Source organism: Cupressus sempervirens, chromosome 3, assembly GCF_028749045.1.
Source record: "Cupressus sempervirens isolate cs-2001-9-10 chromosome 3, ASM2874904v1, whole genome shotgun sequence".
NCBI classification, from domain to species: Eukaryota; Viridiplantae; Streptophyta; class Pinopsida; order Cupressales; family Cupressaceae; genus Cupressus; species Cupressus sempervirens.
The window spans coordinates 960776674-960797983 of record NC_143120.1 but is presented as its reverse complement, the minus strand read 5'-3'; positions in this window follow the sequence as shown (position 1 = coordinate 960797983).

Genomic DNA, 21310 nt, shown 5'->3' with positions numbered 1-21310 from the left:
TCTGTCATCTCCGTTGCCGCCATCAGTCACTCTGTCATCTCTGCTACTGCCATCAGTCAAACTGTCATCTCTGCTACTGCCAGCAATCATACTATCATCTCCATCGCCGCCAACCTAGTTTGTCATCTCTGCCTCTTTCTCTGTCATCTTTGTAGTTTAGCATCTCCATAGATCAGCGTCTCTGCAATTTGGCATCTATGCTTGATGAATTGTCATCTTCACCTGTCTCTATTGCACTTTTGGTTTAAGCATTTTAATGCCTAGGAAAAAGAGCAAAAAAAGTTAAAATTTTTTTTCCCATAGTTAAGCTTTCATTATGGAAGATTTTGGGTGACTAATTAATTTTTTTTTTTTCTCTTATTGCAAGTTGGAGCAACTTTTTGGGTCACTAATCATGTTTTTTAGGTTTTTCGTGGAATCAAGTTGAATGGTTAAACACATTTTTCATTGAATGTATGTTGTTCAAAACACACTCTTGAATGCCATGGATTAAAAGCAATTTTCCTTAGAATGCATGCTTTAAAAAAATAACTCAATCTTGAATGCAAAGATCAATTAACCATTGTGATATCAAACACTTCATTTGGAGCTTTTAAAATTGAACAAAACAAATCTCTTTTCCACATGCAATTTAGGCAAAGTTTGATTTTTGGACATTTAAGAAACTTCGTTAAGTTAAATAAAAATTTGCAAAAATCAATTTGAGTAGTTCCTTGGACTCACCTCTTTTCTAATCACCCATCAATTCAACCATTGGTTGCAATCTTAGTGCCATTTATGGGGATGGGTCTATTTGAAAAAGGTGTTAAATGTTCCACAATCTAACTCACTCACTTGGTCTTTGAATGTTTGCTATAACTTTATCAAAAAATTTAAATGACCAAAACTCTAGATTAAATCGATCACACTTCAAGTTTGGGCACTAAAATTGAACAACTATTGACGTGGAGGGTTTTCAAGCATGCACTTGACAATCGAGTTTCACACATCTTTGTTTTGGGCTTAAAACAAAATCACACCAACTCTTGAATGCTTTAAAGGAAATTAATCGATACTTGACATGGAGGGCCTCCAAGTGTACAGGTTTACTTTTTTGTTGACCCTAACTTTTCTTCTTTAATTCATTCTTCGCTTGATTTTGCTTTGTTGGCACCTTTCAAAGTTGGAATTGAACATTGTCTCTTAAACATGTGTGCTTGCAAAGTCTAGATCAGCACACATAAGAGTTGGTTGGTAAAAGAACAAGCATGTTTTTTAGCCCAAGGTCATCCAAGTCTTCTCTCCCCTTATCATCTTTTGAGGCCATCTTGGGTGCATAAGATTAGGATCCAAAACCTTGTTTCTCTTTTTAGGAGGCCTGCTTGGGGATTTCATCACCCTTTGGGATGACCTCAACTCCAATGTTCCAGTGGAGTATAAGAATCGGGAGGTGAATCGAAAGACACCTCTCTTGGGATCAAGATTTTGTCACTCAGGCTAAGCCTCAAGGAACTTTATACCCTTGAGAAGTTAAAGAGGAGAAGTGGGTTACCGGTCCTCTCAACTGTGTGGCATCTTTTTGGTTTCATCTATGGATTTGGGCCTCATGTACCTTGGGTATATCGAGGAATCCCTAGCTAAACCAACTGTTAGCCTTGTAGACAACCATCTAGGATGTTAATGTGTTTGAAGTGACTGATCGAAAAATTTGTAGAACATACACACTCCTCAGCACAAGTATCACATTATGAGAATCAAAAACTTCTATATGGTTGTTTCTATCTATTGCTTGATTTTTTTTTATTTGTTGAATGAATGTTTTCCAAACTTGGTCAATCCTAGCTTAGGGCATACTTACCGTAGTCACTGCCTGTTCCAGAAGTTGAACAAGTTGAAGAAAAACAACCAAGATCTCTCAAAGCTAAGCAGATTTAGGAATTGATGTCAAAGCAACCCAAACCCAAATAGAAGTTTCACAAAGTCAAACTCAAGCCATCTCAGGCATAGCAAGAACTTTCAGCCAAGAGAAAGGAACTAACACCAAGCCCTCGAATTGCCAAAATCCACAAAGCAGAGGACAAAACTGCTGACGAAGCCCTTTAAGAGGCTTGGTTAGAGCGCACCATCAAATTTGGCCAAAATCCAAGAGTTAATCCTCCTTATGCCTTACCAACTAGGCATGATTTCTATGATTAGACCCCCTTGTTTCTCCACATCTTCTTGATAAGCTTCACTTTAGAGTCACCTTTGTAGAAAAGCCAACCATTTTAGGTTATCCCCTTAAGAATTATTAGCTCATTCATCTCATTTAGAACCAAACCATCTAGCCAACAATCAAAACCTCACATCCAAGCCTTCAAAATTGTTGTCACCTTGCCAAAAGTTTGCCATTCCTAAAATCTTCCAAATCCATCAATCTCACCAAGGTTATCCCTTTGACAGAGCTTTGTCTAGGGTAATCTAGCTTTGTCACTTGTCATCCCTCATAATCTTGAGCTAAAGGTTGGGATCCACAAGTGGTCAATCTTGTGCTCTTCCTACCCCTTTTGCATCCATCAGCATTGTTGCATCTCATCCCTAGGAAACATTCTGCATTTTTTATGGCATTCGTCACTCGCTTAGGCAAGAAGAAGGAAACAATGGAGCCCTATCATTTGGATCCAATAGCATCGCTCCCCTTGAGCACTCAACCATCTTTCAGCCCAGAGAACACCATACCATCACCTACTGACATTGAAGCTTTCATGAGCCAACCAAGAAATGCAGTATTGGTGAATGCCATTATAGACAAAAACAAGGAAACAATCATGGCTAACTTTCAAAGGGACAACATTGGAGCCTTCAACTTTGGAAGACCTCCTCCCCTATCAAAGCCATCTCACCCATTGTTTGGAAAACTCCCACCACCCATAGGCTCTTATGATTCAAATTATCCTCAATATATGCCAAAAGAAGAGCATCAACCCACCCCATATGATCCAACAAACCTAAACATACCAGCCTCCACTCAAGTTGAAATCTCCCTTCCACAAGCCAATCCAGCCACCACCACTCTAGCATTGGTCCATACCACTCCATCCCAAACCCCCTTCACCCAAAACACCTCACCATTTACTCCCTTTACTATTGCTACTGCTGCTCCCCAACCCAGCCTTCCAATTCCACCCATCTCACAAATCAGTGCTAGTATCTTTGGCCAACCTCAACAATACACAACCGAGATGCCACCCATGGGGCCAAGTAACCAACCCTTCATCACCCCCAGCTTGTTTACCTCAGCTTAGAACACAATTCCATCATTTCCACTAGGTCCCTGGAGCTCAGTGCCATCAGCCACAAATCCACAAGCTACTACCCTCACTCCACAAAGCTATCAAACCCCACCAGCTACTACCAATGTTATACCAAGCTCTCAAGTGACTCAAGCTCCTTCCACCACTCTACCAAGCTTTCAAATCTAGCCACCAAGCTATCCATCAGTTCCATTTCCAAGATTTTGATTCCCACCACCTCCACCACCAACTAATCCATTACCTCTTATTACTAACTATTTTTCTATGCCACTTCTAAGAGGAAATCCACCACCACCAACTACCAATTACTTGGCCTCTTTTTCCATGCAGACACCTTCCCAAATGGGGGTACAACCCACATATATTGGTCAAACTCCTCAAATCCCCAGCCAAGTTCCACAAGCTCCCCGATCCTTTCCCCAAGCTTCACAGCCATCTTATACCTTACCTCCACAAAGAAATCCATTTATCCCATAGCCAACCTACATCCCTCAATCCCAACCTCAAATCCAATATCAGCAGCAAGCCTCACAAGACATGTAGCAATATGTGCCACCTCCACCTCAGCAACCCATCATCCACCGTTCACTTGCCCAAGCCATGTACAATCCCTACCAACCCATACCTCAAAGTCATCCATATTCTATTGCCCCATCTAGCACATACCTACCTCAGGGACTCCTACATTGGGGGCACCCCAGCCATTACCCATTAATGTAGAATGGGAAGCCATGAAGACAGCTTTGAAGAAAATCCAGGAAGGAAATGATCCAAAAGCCTTCAAATTTGAGAATGTGTGTCCTTACCCATTTGATAGAGCCATTACAATGACACCATTTCCCAAGCATTTTGAGACACCCAAATTCGACAAATTTAGAAGAAAAGGAGACCCTGTCACACATATCAAAGAATTTTACATGCACTACAAAGAAGTGGCATACGATGATGTCTTCCTCTTGTGTCTCTTTCCCAAAAGCTTGGCTGGACCAGCTCTAGAATGCTTTTATAGAATCCCCTATGGCATAATTAAAAATTTTGCTAAATTATCTTAGGCATTTGTAGCCCAATATGCCTATCTTGTTGAAATAGAGCTATCAGTAGTTGATCTTGTCCACACCAAGCAAAAAGGTGGAGAAAGCCTTCCCAAATATCTGCAAAGATGGCAAACCCTTACCACCCGCATATCTTGCACCTTGCTAGAGCGCCATTTGGTGAAAATGTTTATTGGGGATCATGAACTATTTGCATACCTACAAAGATATCAAAGAGAAAGGAATGATCCTTGAGCAAGGAATCATTAAAGATGGTGTGGTCAAGATTTACAAGGAAGCCAACCAAAATCAATTGCATTCCAATGACAAGTCTAGGTATTGGAACAAAAACAAGCACGTTGCAATAGATGGCATCACTGACACCAGACATGTGAATATTGTTGGTCCTTCTCAAAACCAGTCCAACCAACCATATCAACCAAACAATCAGCAAGTTATCAACTACCAACAACAAAATAACCAAAGCTATCAAAACCACAATCCAAGACCCAACTTTCAAGGGTCTAGTAATAAAGCTAATGCCATCAATGTAGCTGCAGGACAAAAGCCCAGATTTCAACCTGCACCTGGAAACTATACACCCCTTGGTGAGCCATTAGATGTCATTTTTGAGAAATTAGTCAAGGAAAACCTCATCAAATTTCCTCCTACCCAACAAATCAACCCAAGCCAATCCAAAACTGCATGGTATAAAGATAATGAGTACTGCAAATTTCATAGGGTAAAAGGTCACACCACCCTTAGATGCATGAAACTGAAAGATTATGTGCAGGACCTCATTGATTGGAAGGAAATCATTGTTGGTGCCCAAACCTCTCCGAATGCAGGCTTACAGATCTATCAAAATGCTTTTCCTCCACACAACAACCAAAATCTTGGAAAAGCACCTATCCAAACCAACAACAACAACACCAACAACCGTCAGCCAAACCAATAGCATGGGAAGAACAATGACCACACTTCATCCTATATAGACTATGGTAGCCTTATAGGTTGTATATCTGAGAAAGAGCCTTCTGTCAATGTTATCAATATCCAAGGACCAAACAATGAGAGTGCAGTCACCACTCGAAGAGTGCAATTTAACATCACAGGCCCACCATTTTTATCAACACCATCAGCTCCATCAAAAAGCTGATACAATATCTTGGAACACCTTGGGAACATGCCAGATCAAATCTCCATTTTAGACCTTCTTCGCACTAGTCCTATGTACAAAGACATCCTTGAAAGGGCTCTCATAGAATCCCGTGTCCCTTCTGATATCAATGCTACTAATTTTTGTAATCTTGTTGGACACCTATCATCCTCATGCACCCTATCATTCAAACCCACCGACATACCCGTGGTTGAGCCAGATCACACCCTTCCGCTTCACAGAGCCATCATGGTATCCAATTTTTTTGTGAAAAGAGTAATGATAGATAATGGATCAGCCTTGAATATTTGCACCCTAAAATTCATAAAACAAGCTGGGTATACTGAGGCAGGTATCATCAGTGAGGTTATCACCATCAAAGCTTATGACAACTTGGAAAGAACCACAAAAGGAACTATTTTGCTGCCAATCAAGGTTGGGCCAGTCATCCAAGGAACACTCTGCCATTCTATTGATCTGAACCTACCATTCAACATCCTCCTCAGTCACCCATGGATTCATGCCATGAAAGCCGTTCCATCCACTTACCATTAGTGCGTCAAATTTTTGCATCAAGGCACTGAGGTAACCATCCATGCCGATCCAAAACCCTTTGCTTACTGCAATGCGGTTGAAGCTTCATATACAGACCATTGCCCTGGAATTCATATCAGCATAGCCATCACCAGCTCATCCCACACTTGTAATGACTTAGAAACCATCCTCACCTCCACCCTGTCAACCGTAAAGATCAATAACAAAGGCCGCAGAGAGTATAGTCTGTCAAATGCATTTTCTGTCGGGGCACTCCCACTTGATCCACATGCCCATGGATGACTGACATATCACAAAGATAAGGAGATTCCACCTCCTCGATATAAACAGTTTGGACCAACAACCTTTGTATCCTCAAAAATCCCTCTTCATGAGGAGCTCACTCCAAATATCAACAATTGGTTACATAAGGATGCACCTCAAAGAAATCAAGCACGCCTTAGCTAGAAGTATCCCCAAGAACATAAGCTCATCACTGACAAATGGAACTATCAAGGTGGTGGTCTAGGACCAGAAGAAAGAGGCATGCAGTGCCCCATTGATGCATACACGTGGGAATCGAAGTCAGGTCTTGGCTTTGGCATACCCACAAATGAGGGCACCGATACGGACGGTCACGCTTTTTCGAACATTCATCGTGACCTTGTCAAAATTGAAGACATTCCTAAGGAAGTTGAAAAGAGAGCCTATGATGATATCCTAGACCAAATCTCCCTCGGAGACTCTGTTCTCCAAGAACTATCCATCCACCTCATTGACCTACCACTCGCCCATCCACAACTCATAGATTGGGACCAACCAAGCACCATACACATTGATGAGTTCACATCAGAGGAAGCACTTCTATGATTCATGGGAGCCAAAACTCCTCACAAGCAAACAAAGCCAGATTTTGCCTATATCTACAAGCTAAATCCCAAGGGGTATTTTGGAGAAAATCCCCAACCTAGTTTTGATACACCCAAAACTAGAAATAAGGTAAATTCGAGACTAGCTAAGGCAATGAAGAGAACCCCTCAACAAGAAAATCCAGAGCCACAAGTAGAACATGAAGATTTAGCATTGCCTGCTCAAGATAATCGACCAAAGGTGTCTTCTATTCTAATTGAGGATACTAGAGAAGTCAACATTGGTTCTTTAGAGATCCCCAGACTTGTTCACATTGCTGCATCCCTATCACAAGACCAAGCTGATCTCCTCTTTGAGGTCTTAAGAGAGAACATTGGCTAATTTGCATGGTCATATCAGGACATGCCAGTACTGTATCCAAAGCTTGTAGTTCATCATCTTGCAGTCGATCCAAAGATCAAGCCCGTCAGACAAAAGCTTAGAAAAATGCACCCCAAGGTGGCACTACTGGTCAAAGCTGAATTAGAAAGAATGTTAGCTGCTAAGGTTATTCGACCTATCAACTACTCAGAGTGGATCTCCAACATGGTCCCTGTCACTAAACCTTCCGGTGACATCAGAATCTACACTGATTTTAGAGATCTTAACAAAGCTTGTCCAAAAGATGACTTTCCCTTGCCCAACATAGATATGATTGTAGATCTTACAGCTAGAAATGAAATTTTTTTCCCTCATGGATGGATTTTCTGGGTATAATCAAATCAAGATTGTAGAAGAGGATCAACATAAGACAGCATTCACTACCCCTTGGGGAACCTTTTGCTACAACATGATGCCTTTTGGCCTAAAGAATGTTGGGGCTACCTATCAAAGAGCTATGACACCCATTTTCCATGATCTTATCCATAGCATTTTGGAAGATTATGTGGACGATATCCTAGTCAAATCTCACACCTTCATGGATCATCTTCATGGATATCCTTTATGTCAGCGCAGCTCCGATCAGCTCAAGTAGTATCTCACCAATCCCCCTATCTTGGTTCCACCAGTTCTTGGTCGTCCCTTGATTTTGTACATATCAGAAACGCCTATTGCTCTAGGGGCACTTCTAGCACAGCTTGATGACTACGACAGAGAAAGAGCCATCTACTATATCAATAGAACCCTAGTTGGTTATGAACTCAGTTATACTCCTATGGAAAAAGCTTGTTTGGCAGTTGTTTTCTCATCTCAAAAGCTTCACCACTACATGCTAAGTCATACCATCCAACTAGTCTCCAAAATTGACCCTCTCAAGTATATGCTCTCCAGAACAGCACTTACAGGCCGTTTGGCCAAATGGGTTATGCTCCTTAGCGAAGTTGACATCCAGTATGTGGACAGAAAGGAAATCAAAGGGCAAGCTATAGAAAATCACCTAGCTGATGCACCTCTAATAGATGCATATCCTTTGATCAAAAAATTTCTCGATGAGCATATCTATCTAATTGAAGAACAACCCCCATGGAAACTTTATTTTGATGGCTCATACACATCTCGTGGATCAGGGGTAGGAATATTGTTGGTCACACCTCAAGGAGATTACATTCCAAAAGCCTTCAAGCTACAATTCCCTAGCACCAACAATATAGCTGAATATGAGGCTCTCATAGCAAGATTAAAGATAGCTGCAAAATGGAACATCACTAAGTTACAAATCTTTGGTGATTCTCAGCTCATCATCAAGCAAGCCCTAAATGAATATCAAACCAAAGACAAAAAGCTATTACCCTACAAAGAGCTAGCTGATCAGCTAACCCAGCATTTTACAAAGCTTCAGTTTACACAAGTGCCTCAAATACAGAACAAAGAAGCAGATGCTATGGCTACTATAGGCTCGCTCTTGGAAATTCCCCAAGCAGCTACACAGTATGAGTTTTTAGTCGAGCAGCTACTCACACCCACCTATGCGAATGAGGATTCAAATCGTGTTTGTATCTTGGTTGGTCCCCAATCCCCTTGGTAACATGAGATTCATGCTTACCTTAACGATGGTATCATATCCCCTCACCTCACACGTACCCAATGCCAAAACCTCATCCAAAAATCATCCTGCTATGTTATCATAGCCAATACCCTATATCGTCGGGGTTATCGCGATACTCTCTCTTGATGTTTAGACCAAAACAAGGTTGTGATTGTGTTAAAAGAAGTACACTCCAGACTTTGCAGTGCACACATGAGTGGTATTGTCCTAGCACGACAAATCCTTAGAACATGCTACTATTGGTCTACCATTACAGAAGACTCCTATGACTTTGTTAGAAAATGTCTCCCATGTTAGCAGCATGCAAATATTGTGCACGCTCCAGCACAAGATCTACAGCCTATTGTACCACCTTGGCCTTTCACTTGTTGGGGCCTTGATCTAGTTGGAACTATCACACCTCTCTCATCTGATGGACATAAATGGATAATAACAGCTACAAACTATTTCACTAAATGGGTGAAAGCAGTCCCCCTAGTCTTAGCTACAGGAGTTTAGGTCTCCAAGTTCATCTTATACCACATTGTTTGCCGCTTCAGCATCCCATCCACCATCTGCACCGACCACAGAGGTAATTTTGAAAATCTCAACATGGAAGCATTATGCACTTCCCTCTGCATCCATCACCACTTTTCTAGCCCATATTCCCCACAAGGTAATGGCCAGGCAGAGGCAACTAACAAAACCCTCCTCAAAATCCTAAAGAAAGTTGTCAATGATTCTGGCTGTGATTGGTACCTACAAATAAATCCAACCCTATGGGCCTATCAAACCTCCTTTCATACATCCACAGGCACAACTCCATACTCCCTAGTCTATGGTGCTGAAGTGGTACTACCTATAGAGGTTGAACTTCCCTCCTTGCGCATATCTTTGCAAGGGAAAATATCAGATGAAGAATACAAAGTCGCCAGACTCACCCAACTAGATCTCTTAGACGAGAAGTGACAACAAGCCTATGATCATCTCATAGTCTATCAAACTCATCTCAAAAGGAATTTCAACAAGAAGGTGCTCCCACGACAGTTTTAGCCAGGTGACATGGTCCTCAAAGAAAACATAAAATTCCAAGTAGATCGAGAAAAGAAAGGCAAGTTTGAACCTACATGGCTTGGTCCTTATGTTGTCACTACATCCTTTGGCTTTGGAGCCTATCAGTTATCTACACTAGAAGGAGAACACTTGAATGATCTGACTAACATCATTCATCTCAAGAAGTTCTGTGCTTGAAGATCCTTGGTATACCCAGCTTTTGAAAAATACAAAAAAATAGTAAAGAGAAATAAGCATCCAATGGTGAAAACTTGGCAATTCAAGCGCCTTGGATAGGTACCTTGGTGAAAACCTAGTAATTCAGGCACCTTGTGTACTAAGACTAATCCATTATCTATCACTATCCTATCCCTCATCCATTTACCCACCATCCCATAACAAACCTGCTTGTTCCTTTGGTGTTCCAACCAAATATCCAAAATCTAATGGAGCTTGTAAATACCTCCTGTACAGCTTGTAAATTTTGTACCTTAGCCTGTAAATCTTGTATTAGAGCTTGTATTATACCTTGTAAATCTTGTGTCACCCCTTGTATCATAGCTTGTATATCCAAATCTTGTCCAAAGCTTGTACCATATTTGAGCTTGTAAATAGCTTGTATCCTAGCTTGTGTCCTATCACATGCACACAAAGAATCCCCTTTTCACTTAAGCTTTTTGCAAACCATCTACCTATCCACCTATCAACTATTGCAGACATCCCACCCTTCAAAAACCTTTCCATCTCACAAAACCCAAACATGAACAATCTTGTACATTTGTAACATCTCTTGGTCCGTCATCTTATACATCCTCTTTAGCTTAGTACCATTGTATCTATCCAACTTTTGTGTCAGTTCCTCCTTGATCAACATCTTGCACACATTGCATAACCCTTGGTTAGCTATTCCAATGCATCCTTTAGCTAGATCTCCTGTCACCAAAGTGTTATCCTTCTTAGTTTAGCTTGCTAGATGCATCACTCATCCAGATCCATCAGCTTAGGTGCTCTCCAATACATCCTTGCAGGATATAGCTTTCCTCATGTCTGATTTTGGTCTGTTAGTACCTCGTCCTACCCATCTAATTGGAAAATGGTTCTCTTTTGGATGTTCACTTTCTTTTGATTTGGAATCTTCCCTTTTGGGTCTTGAAGTATCTTTTCCAAGCAATCATTTTGTTCCCTCCTCAAGGTTGCCATGATCTTCCATATCATGGTATACTCCGAATGGGGCAATCTAAGCGCAAGGTCTTGATCAGGTCTTTTGTTTGTTTTTTCTTTTTTACTTGTGGGTTACTTAGTGTTGGTTCCACTCTGATTCTTTCGAGATTCATGTGTGATGCTGGGGCAATCTTTGCATGTTTGTTTTGAGTCAGTTCGTTAGTCCTCTGGACGGTTGGTGAAAAGGCCTTGATGTTCTTGGTAACCTTGGCAATTAACCAACAATCCTATAGCAAATCTAGTGCTCAACTACATGGTGGTACTTCTCTTTGAAGTTTCCCCTTGCTCAAAAACCTTCAATGGATTCCCTTCATCTCCATTATCCCCCAGCCATATCCAGCATCCATCTCTCCTACCCCAAGTTGTGCAACCGTATCTCTCAGAATCAATCATCACTCTTAGCTTTAGGGATCCATAATCCTAGTCTTAGGGATCCACCAATCCAATCAATCCACCAAGCCTCATCTTTCGAGATCCACAATCCTAGTCCTAGGGATCTTCAAAACCCATCTTCCGCCAATCTGAATCTTTGAAATCCTGTTGCATCATCTTTTTCCATCCCATCATCCATCTCCCTATCCCAGATTCCTTTTATAGTGCTCCACTCCTCCATCCTCCCCCCCAATCCTGAAATTCTTAAGCTTGCTTCCTCTTGTGCCTCTGATTCTCCCTTTATCATTCTCCTGTAGTGAGAGTTTGAGCTAATTCAGCCCCTTCTCTTAGCCAGTCTAAGTCTCCTTGCTTATCGTGGATTCTTGTATTTTTCAAGAAGCAGTCAAGCCTCATTTCTCTCTCTACTACCTTCTTGAGGGGGCATCATATAAGTCTAGTCTCTTCTCTTCTTATCCAAGACTGGGGCAACCTTGTTGCTAAACATCTTCCTCGTGTCTTCTTCATTCAAACTTCTTTGAAATAGTGTTGTCTCAACACTATGTCAAAGAGGGGCAAAATGTCGACACTGAAATTTGATTAGACCACTTTGGTAATCCTATTTAGTTATCTCTAAAGGCATCATTAATTAAATTTCTATTTAATTAATCCTTTGCCATCCCTAGTTGATTAATTTAATTAATCATCTATAGTCCTAATTGATAAATCAAATAACCTATTATTTATCAATTAAATCCTATTCTTCTATCTAATTCCAAAATCCCCATTTATTAAATAAATCTATTTGATAAATAAAACCCTCAAAGCTAATAACCCCTAACCTATCCTAAATCCCCCTTTTTAGCCTAATCCACCCCATCCACCCATACTAACCAAGCTTAGCCACTAACTCACCCACCCTCATGAATGCCATCCACTTGAAAATCTCTAACATCCCTAATATAATCCTAAACCAAAGCCTAATCCACCCCCTAATGTTGTCGCATTCCCTAAGTAAGCTTAAGACTTTCCTAAGCCAAGGAAAGTCAACAATCTCAACTCCCTTCAAAATATCCCAACCACCCAACAATGAATGCTCTTACAAAAGCCATAAAGACTCTTACAAGCTCTTACAAGCCATAATGAAGGGTCTTTATGAAGATATTATCCTTTGAGCCTCCTTTGTTGACTCATCCTTCCCCTTTCCTCCATCCACTCACCCTGTGACACGTGTCACTCCCTGATTGGTGCTAAACAAGCACAATCCATGTGCTCCCCTTTGAGTGCATCCTAGCCCTCCTTAAGCTTTCATCTTTCCTTCCATCTTAGCCCTCCATCCCTCAAGCCCTTAGCCTATAAATTGAATCCCCTCCCAAGCCATATCATCACAACTTTTGAGCTAAAGTTACAATGCCATTTTAAGACCAAGTTTTATACCAATCTCATACATCCACACCAAAAATCTCATAAATCTCCATTGAATCTAGTTTTAAGCTTGATTATTATTCCCATAATCCTACCACACTAATCCATTAGACTCATCCATACATCAAGCCATTCCATGGCTCATATTCTCATTTGAGGTTTTCTCTTTTAGTCTCTCATTTATGTTATGGTATTTTAGTTTGTAAATGCTTTTGATTTCTTAATTTAGTGTTTCTAACATACTAATATAGCATATACAAAGAGTTCTTATCTCTTCTGCTTGAACTCCATTTTTCTCCACCATTTTTGCTATTGTTGCATCAAATTCTTTGGAATCTCCTTTGGAAAATACTTGTGTGGTGTCAATCTCCTTGTAGTGAATATCATTTTTGGCTATAGATATTTCCTTCCTTCTTTTTAAGGATTATCTTAATTCCTCTCTAGCTTCCTCTACCTTGTGTAGAGTGAGATGCACATCTATCACCTAGTTCTCAATGATCTTCCCAAGTTTGAAGATTTCCATCTTCAGATATGTTCCTCCAAGCTATTAAGCTTCTTCTTAAGAGAATTTGGCTCTGATACCAATTTTTGGAATTTCTTAATGGGAAGAGAGCTTCTGAGAGGGGGAGGGGGGGGTGGGTGAATTAGTAGTACTGGCCTTTTCTCTTGGTTTAAATCCTTAATAACATATATCTGAAATTAACATGCATGCATATAAGCATTAAACAATCATGAGAAGCAAACATGCATCGCCACATAACACTTGAGATTTAGGTGACCTAGAAACCCTCCAAGAATAAGAAGGTAAAACTGGGATGGGGATGATACCCACAAAATTACTATAGTAATTGATTTCAACCACTTTTGATGGTTTGCCTTGTTAAAGACCTTACACACTATCAGATGTGACCTATTGAAAGGATTTACAAACACTTTACATGAAGTGTCACCCTGTTAAAGGATTTACATAAGGCTTTTAAACCCACCTAACTCAATAGGATTTCCAAATTCCTAGTACAATTGTGAGAGAGTACTAGAATAATACGCTTGATTTAATGTAATCTCTAATGCTGATCTCAAGCTCTTGATCTTCTCTTCTATAACTGATCTCTACTAGATCTAATCTACTAATTGTGTTCCTTGTTCTATTCTGATCAACTAGATTTCTAAATGTCATCCTTTCCACTAAATATTTGACACAAAATTTTCTACAATGACCTTAATAATAGGCTCTGCTTTTCCTTATTCTACCCTCTCTATGTTCAATGGCATCAAGACTCCCTTATATGGATTAGTGGTTCATTATGCATCCTTGATTCAAGTGTTCTGGCTCAAATCCTTGAAGTTCACCTATTGGCTGCATGAGGATTACATAGGTGGTTGGGTGGGTTTGATCTTATCCTTTTATCTTGTCATGAATCATGCATAACCATTTCACATCATGGTTTGTACTGGCACTAACTCTTATGCTAGTCTTACATTGCTTGGCACATGAAGTAATATTGATGCTCAACACCATCTATTCTAGATTGCTTGGCATCCTCTGTAGTTTGTGCATTACTCGGCACCTATTAGTTTTTTTGCATTTCTTAGCTTCTACTACTTCCTAAATCACTCAGCTCCTATTAACTTTGCAATGCTTGGCACACATTGAGCTTCTACTTTGCTCAGCACAAACTGTCTTCTGATCTACCCGACACTATCTTTAACTTGACATGTGTTAGAGTTCTGGCTCAGCTTCCATTGCATACTTGTCATGTATAGTGAAGATGGTTAAGTGTGTTGACAGTCATTTTTCAATCTTACTTATTTGATCAACAATATGAATATCACATTAGTTATATTTTTGTCAAAATTTGATGTAAGCATTAAGGCAAAAGAAGTCAAAATGATAGAACATCTTTTCATATTTCTATGGAAAGTGAGCATAAGCATCAACATATAAGCATCAGGCTGACCATAATGTTTCTTGCATACTAGCACACTAGACACATGAGATTTCCTTCCCATGGCATGTAATAATATATATTTTGTTCATAGGGACCCTTTACTATTGGTGACCTAGGATAGAGGTTCCCTTAATGTACTTGCAATGACCCTTGCACTTACTTCAAAGCACAGGCATCTATTTTCACAATATCATAGAGAGTTCACTCAAATAGAAAAGGAAAGGATCCAACCTCACCTAAGTGTCCATATAAAATGAGTAAACTACACATGGCCATCCAACATGAGAAAGAGGATCTTATAATAGACACCCATTTCATTTGGACCCTTTATATAATTTGAACTAGACTAAAAGCTAGAAAAGGAAGAAAATTCAAAGCCCCAAGTCCTTTCTCCACTAATAGAGATAGGCACCCTAGAGTTTCTTGAAGGGGATTGACAAAAAAAAAGAAAAGAACATAAAGAAAAGGTTCAACATAGCTCAAACAATTTTAGTTTTTAGTTGTCCTTTTAGAGGATTCATCTTAAGTTTCATGTTCTGAGTATTTGTGAGAAAGTCTTTAGAAGCAGTGCAATAATAAGACAAATTCAGCTAGTATAACTAGTGACTGATGCATAGGAAACTCTTTTAAAGTATAGTATATTTTTTGTTAAAAAGGGTAGGCTACCCCTAGACTTATGATACATTTCAATTCATGAAGGTACAAGTAGTATCTCAATGTTATTTGGCGTGTATGCACAAGCGAGACAAATAAACTAAAGAAGGGAACTAAAGAAATGAAAGCACTAAAAGCAGAAAAGTGAAAGAAAAGAATAATTGTACCAAAGCTAGGAAGTGTGGTGATAGATGGATCATTTTGAATAGGAGGCACACGTTTACCAGGTTTTCACAATCTTGGAAAAGATTTTATTTTTTATACCATGACACATGTTTGACCGATTTTCATCAATTGTATTTTTTCTTCTTTTTTCAATTTTAATTTTTTTTTTGTATTTTAATATTTTAATATTTTTTATTTTTTATTTTCAAGGAACTTATTGGTAGGTTTTCAGAATGATGATAATTTGTTTAAGAATTTTTTTTCCAATTTTTAGTACTTTTTTGAGGATATTTTGCTATGTACAAAGAGATTTAGTAGGATAGCACTTATAGAATATTTTGAGATGATGGGCATTGATTGGATCCTTGAGAATCTCTCCTTCAATAGTAGAGAGTTGATACACTCCTAATAAAATTATTGTAGTGGTGATGTATTGACCAAGACATTTTGGATCAAACTTACCCTTCTGCACTAATGTCATTGATTCTTTAGGTTCTCCCTCAGGATGATATCACCCACTTGGAGGTCCAATGGTTTTACATTGTTTTGTTGTATCCCTTAAGTGATCGAACACCACTTGCTTATATTCATCCAACAATTCTATATTTTTTAGCCAAGATATACAATAACCATCACTAGAAATGATGCCATTTTGAGAAACCCATGTAGTGGATATCTCTACCTCAATAGGAAGCAAAACATCCACTCCATATTCCAAATAAAAGGGTGTAGCCCCAATAGATGTTCTAATGTTGGTACAATAAGTCCATAGAGTTGGATTTATTGGTGGTTGTCCCTTCAAAAATTTTTTACTATGCAATGTAGGATTTTTAGGATAGCCTTGTTAGATGCTTCTACTTATCCATTAGACTAGTGTTATGTGATTTAGAATTTGGCACAAAGCTCTTTTAGAACCTTGTTTTTTATCTTACCTTTTCTATGAATGATTATTGAGGAGTGTAAACCATACCTACAAATGATGTAACATAGAAAGAACATAGCTATGGATTTTCGAGTGGTTTCAATAAGGGGTACTATCTCTACTCATTTTGTAAAATATTCTTTAGTTGTAATCATGAACTTTTGTCCATTTGAGGAAGATAGGTGAATTTTTACTACTAGATCAAAGGCTCATTGTTTGAATGGCTATAATGTGATAAATGGGATCAACTACTTGGTTAGATCATAGATAAGGTTACTATGAAGTTGACATTATTTTCAAATTTTAGCATAATGAATAACTTCTTTCTCCATCTTTGCCTAGGACTAACCACCTCTAATAAATTTGGGAGCTAGCATTAGGCCATTTGAGTGTGATCCAAAAACTCCCTCATGTACCTTAGCTAAGACACACTTGGAGGCATTTGACTCTAAACACCTAAGGAGGGTATCATTTGGACCCTTCTATTTAAGTCATTTTCTATGATGACATACTATGATGCATTATAGATAAGGTGATGTTTTGTAATTTGAGTTTGATTTTCTAAAATATCTTGGTCATGTAAGTAGTAGTAGATGTGGTAGCAGTTGTTGATCTCTCAAAAAAAATTGTCTATTAGTGTCAAACATTTAGTCATATAGAAGGCAGAGATGGTTGGTCATCATTGCAACCGAGTCACTCTATATAGGCCAAAGTCTTGTATTTGTAAAGATGTATAAATGATGTAGGGAGGGATGAGATAACTAAGAACAAAGGCACACCCAACTATTCCAAACTACCTGTGAGAGTAAACACAATGAAAAAAATAATAATAAGAATGAACACAAGAGATAGAAGAATAAATTCTTTCATACATTCATTCAAATAGAAGTTACATGCCCATCTGTAAGGCCTTCTAGGTTATGACCAACATTATGATTCAAATTTTATCCACAATGATAATCTTTAGATTTTAGCTTTCCTTCTTCCTCTACCTTGATACCTACTTCATAGAAATCTACTCAAGACTCCTTTAAATATATGCATTGCCACAAGATAGCTTGTTGCAAATACAACAAAATAAAGCCATATATTAAATGCTAAAACAAGCCACAAGTTGACTATCAACAAATACCTAACTTGAAATTAAATGCAAAGGTTGGCACACGAAGGACCAATAAAAATGCTACAACTCAACAAACTTGACAACCAAAGGAACTCAACAACCAAAGGAGCTTGGAAACCAAGGAGAACTCAATAACCAAAGAGAACTCAACAACCACTTTTAGTCAGTGACAAAAGGATAAATCGACAACAACTACAAACTTAAAAAACATAGAGAACTCAAAAATGCAAGACATTGCAACTCAACAACAACTAAGACACTTGATAAACATATGGGATAGAAATGCAACCTAGGATGCTCCTCCATTAGATAATCAAGGATAAAAGAAGTGATTCTCCCAAATCCTTGAGGTGTCACAACTTGAGTTGAATCTAACTTAGATTGGGAAATCCTTGTAGCATTTTCAATTGGTTTGTTCTTCCACTTTACCAAATACTCACAGTAATCTTTCCCTCTTGTGTTCTTACCAACCTTCTGATCCAGTATTTGTTCAACCTCTTTAATCTTCTTCTTAGGATATTTATCTGACATAAAAAATTCATCATCCAAGTCATGATACTTATACAAATCAAAAACATTGAATATATGAGATATATCCATGTCATTAGTTAACTCAACTTCATAAGCATTACCACTATCAAATTTCTTCAAGATCTTACAAGGTCCAAACTTCCTCATCTTCAACTTACCATATCAATGTAAACTTCAAGAAACTCCCATTAAGAAAAAGAATAAATTATTGGTGAATCTATCATTATTTGGAAAAATCAAATTATTTTTATTGGTGAATCTCTCAATTTTTTTATTTTAAATATTATTTACATTGGTGATTATTTTGGAATCATAATTTTTGAGTAGAAAATATTGGAAAATCTCAATAATAATAAGAAGTTTTCTAATTGTCATGGAATATTACAAATCAAAATTGAACATGTTTTATCTTATCAAAATTATGAGGATAATTACATTATATTATAAATCAATAGTTAAAACTAAATATTGGTAATATATCCCTAAAGTAACTAATAAGTATGATAATTATGGGTGAATTAATTTAAATTTTTTCAATAATATATAATATTTAGATGAATTAAATCAAGTCATACATCAAATATTTAGGAAAATATTTGAGTATAAATTTTCTAATAAAATAGATTATGGAGAAATTTTAAACATTTTAGAACTAAATTTAATAAAAATGTGGCAATTTAGGTTGCACTAAACTTTAAATTATTAGCTAAATTGCTAGCAAAAAATGTCTAAAATTTGCAAAATTACAAATATTTACCACTAAGAAGCACCCTATTCTATATGTTCCAATAGAAAATATTCCTCTCTTCAAATGAACCATCACCTCATAACCAACTTCAAAAACATGATGTCTTCTAGACTTATCAACATTCTCCATATACTTTAGATTACTTTGTTCCAATCTCAATTTTACTTCCTCATTCAAAGATGTCATAAAATCAACAAACTCTTCTCCTACAATACTTCTCTTCTCTTCACCACTAGGATCTCCTAAATATTATATCCCTTTAGGTTGTATTCTACTGACAATTTCAAAAGGTATTTTCCCTACACTCCTATTCATAAAATTGTAAACAAACTTAGTTTATGCAAATATCAATTCCCAATTATGTGGTTTGTCTCCAACTAAACATCACAAAAAATTACCCAAGCTTCTATTTACAACTTTTTTATATCCATCTATCTATGGATGGAAAGAAGAACTAAACTTCCACTTAGTACCCATATTCTTCCACAAAATTCTTGCGTAAGTAACCAAAAAATTTAATGCCTCTATCAAAAATAATACTTCTAGGTGATCCATGCAAACTAAGAATATCTTTAAATAAAATCTCAACAACATGCTCAACATATGATGTCTTCTCACAAGGTATGAAATGAGCCATCTTAGAAAATCTACCCACAAAAACAAATATAGAATCATACCCCTTCACTATCTTAGGCAATCCAAGAACAAAATCCATAGTGATGTCACTCCAATGTTTCTTAGGAATAGAAATAGGTGTATACAAACTAGTATTATGACTTACTCCTTTTACAACTTGACAAACTCCATAGCTCTTTGCAAACTTCTAAATATCCCTATACCATCTAAGGCTAATAATACTTCTCTTTCAACAAACTTAGTGTCTTATCAATTCCAAATTGTTTGACCAATTTACCACTATGCTTTTCCTTAATCAAATTTAACCTCATAGGACTCTTAGGAATACACAACTAAATACCCTTAAACAACATACCTTCTTGAATAAAGAACTCATAAAACTTAATTGGTTATTCTATTAAACTAGGTGCCCTTCACTCTCTCCACATCTCAAAAAAATTAGGATCAATATCATACAACTCCTTCATCTCATCAAAACCAAGAACTTTAAATTTGGTCTTAGTGAGAAAAGAACATCTTCTACTCAATGCATTAGCAACTCAATTAGTGAGTCTAATCTTCTAGTTAATCAAAAATTTCAAACTTTACAAATACTCAACCCATTTCACATGTCTTTGATTTATATTATGTTGGCTTTCCAAGCATTGTAAGGCTTTATGATTAGTATATAACAAAAACTCCTTAGGAATCAAATAATGTCTCCATTTCTTAAATTCTTGAACAATAGGATAAAACTATTGACCATACACATAATACTTCCATTTAGCATCATTCAATTTCTCACTAAAGAAAGCAATATGTTTACCTTCTTGATTTAATACAACTCCTATTGCACTACCACTTGCATCACATTCAACTTGAAATACCTTATTGAAATCAAGCAAAGCCAATATAGGTAACTCAACAACATTTTGTTTCAAAGTATCATATTTTATTAGCTCCATGTGTCCAATCAAATTCCTTTTTATCTCTTCTTAATATCTTAGTCATAGCATTACAAGGAAAAAAAAAATTTCTTATAAACTTCCTATAAAATCTAGCCAAACCATGAAATGATCTTACCACACCTAGATTCTCAGGTGTAGGTAGTTCCAAAGTTTCTTTAACCTTCTCAGGGTCCATCTTCAAACCATCAGCTAAAATAACAAATCACAAATACCAAATCACTTCTTGCATAAAAAAACAATTCTTTAGATTAATCATCAACTTCTCTTTAAATCTTTGCAATACTTTTCTAACATGGTCAATGTGTTCTTCCTTAGTCTTACTAAATAGTAGAATACCATTCAAATAAAAAATCATAAACTTATCCAAGATTCTTTTGAGAACTTCATTCATCAATCTCATAAAAGTACTAGGTGAATTAGTCAAACCAAAAGGAATTACCAACCATTCATATAAACCATGTTTTTTCTTGAAAGCAATCTTTCATTCATCACCTACTCCAATTATGATGATAACCACTATTCAAATCAATCTTGGTAAAATACTTTTCTCCACTCAAACAATCCATTATGCCATCCATCCTCAACATAGGAAACTTATACCTCATTATAATCTTGTTAATAGCTCTGGAATCAGTACACATTCTCCATTCTCCATTCTTCTTAGGTGCTAATATAGAACATACAACACATGGACTT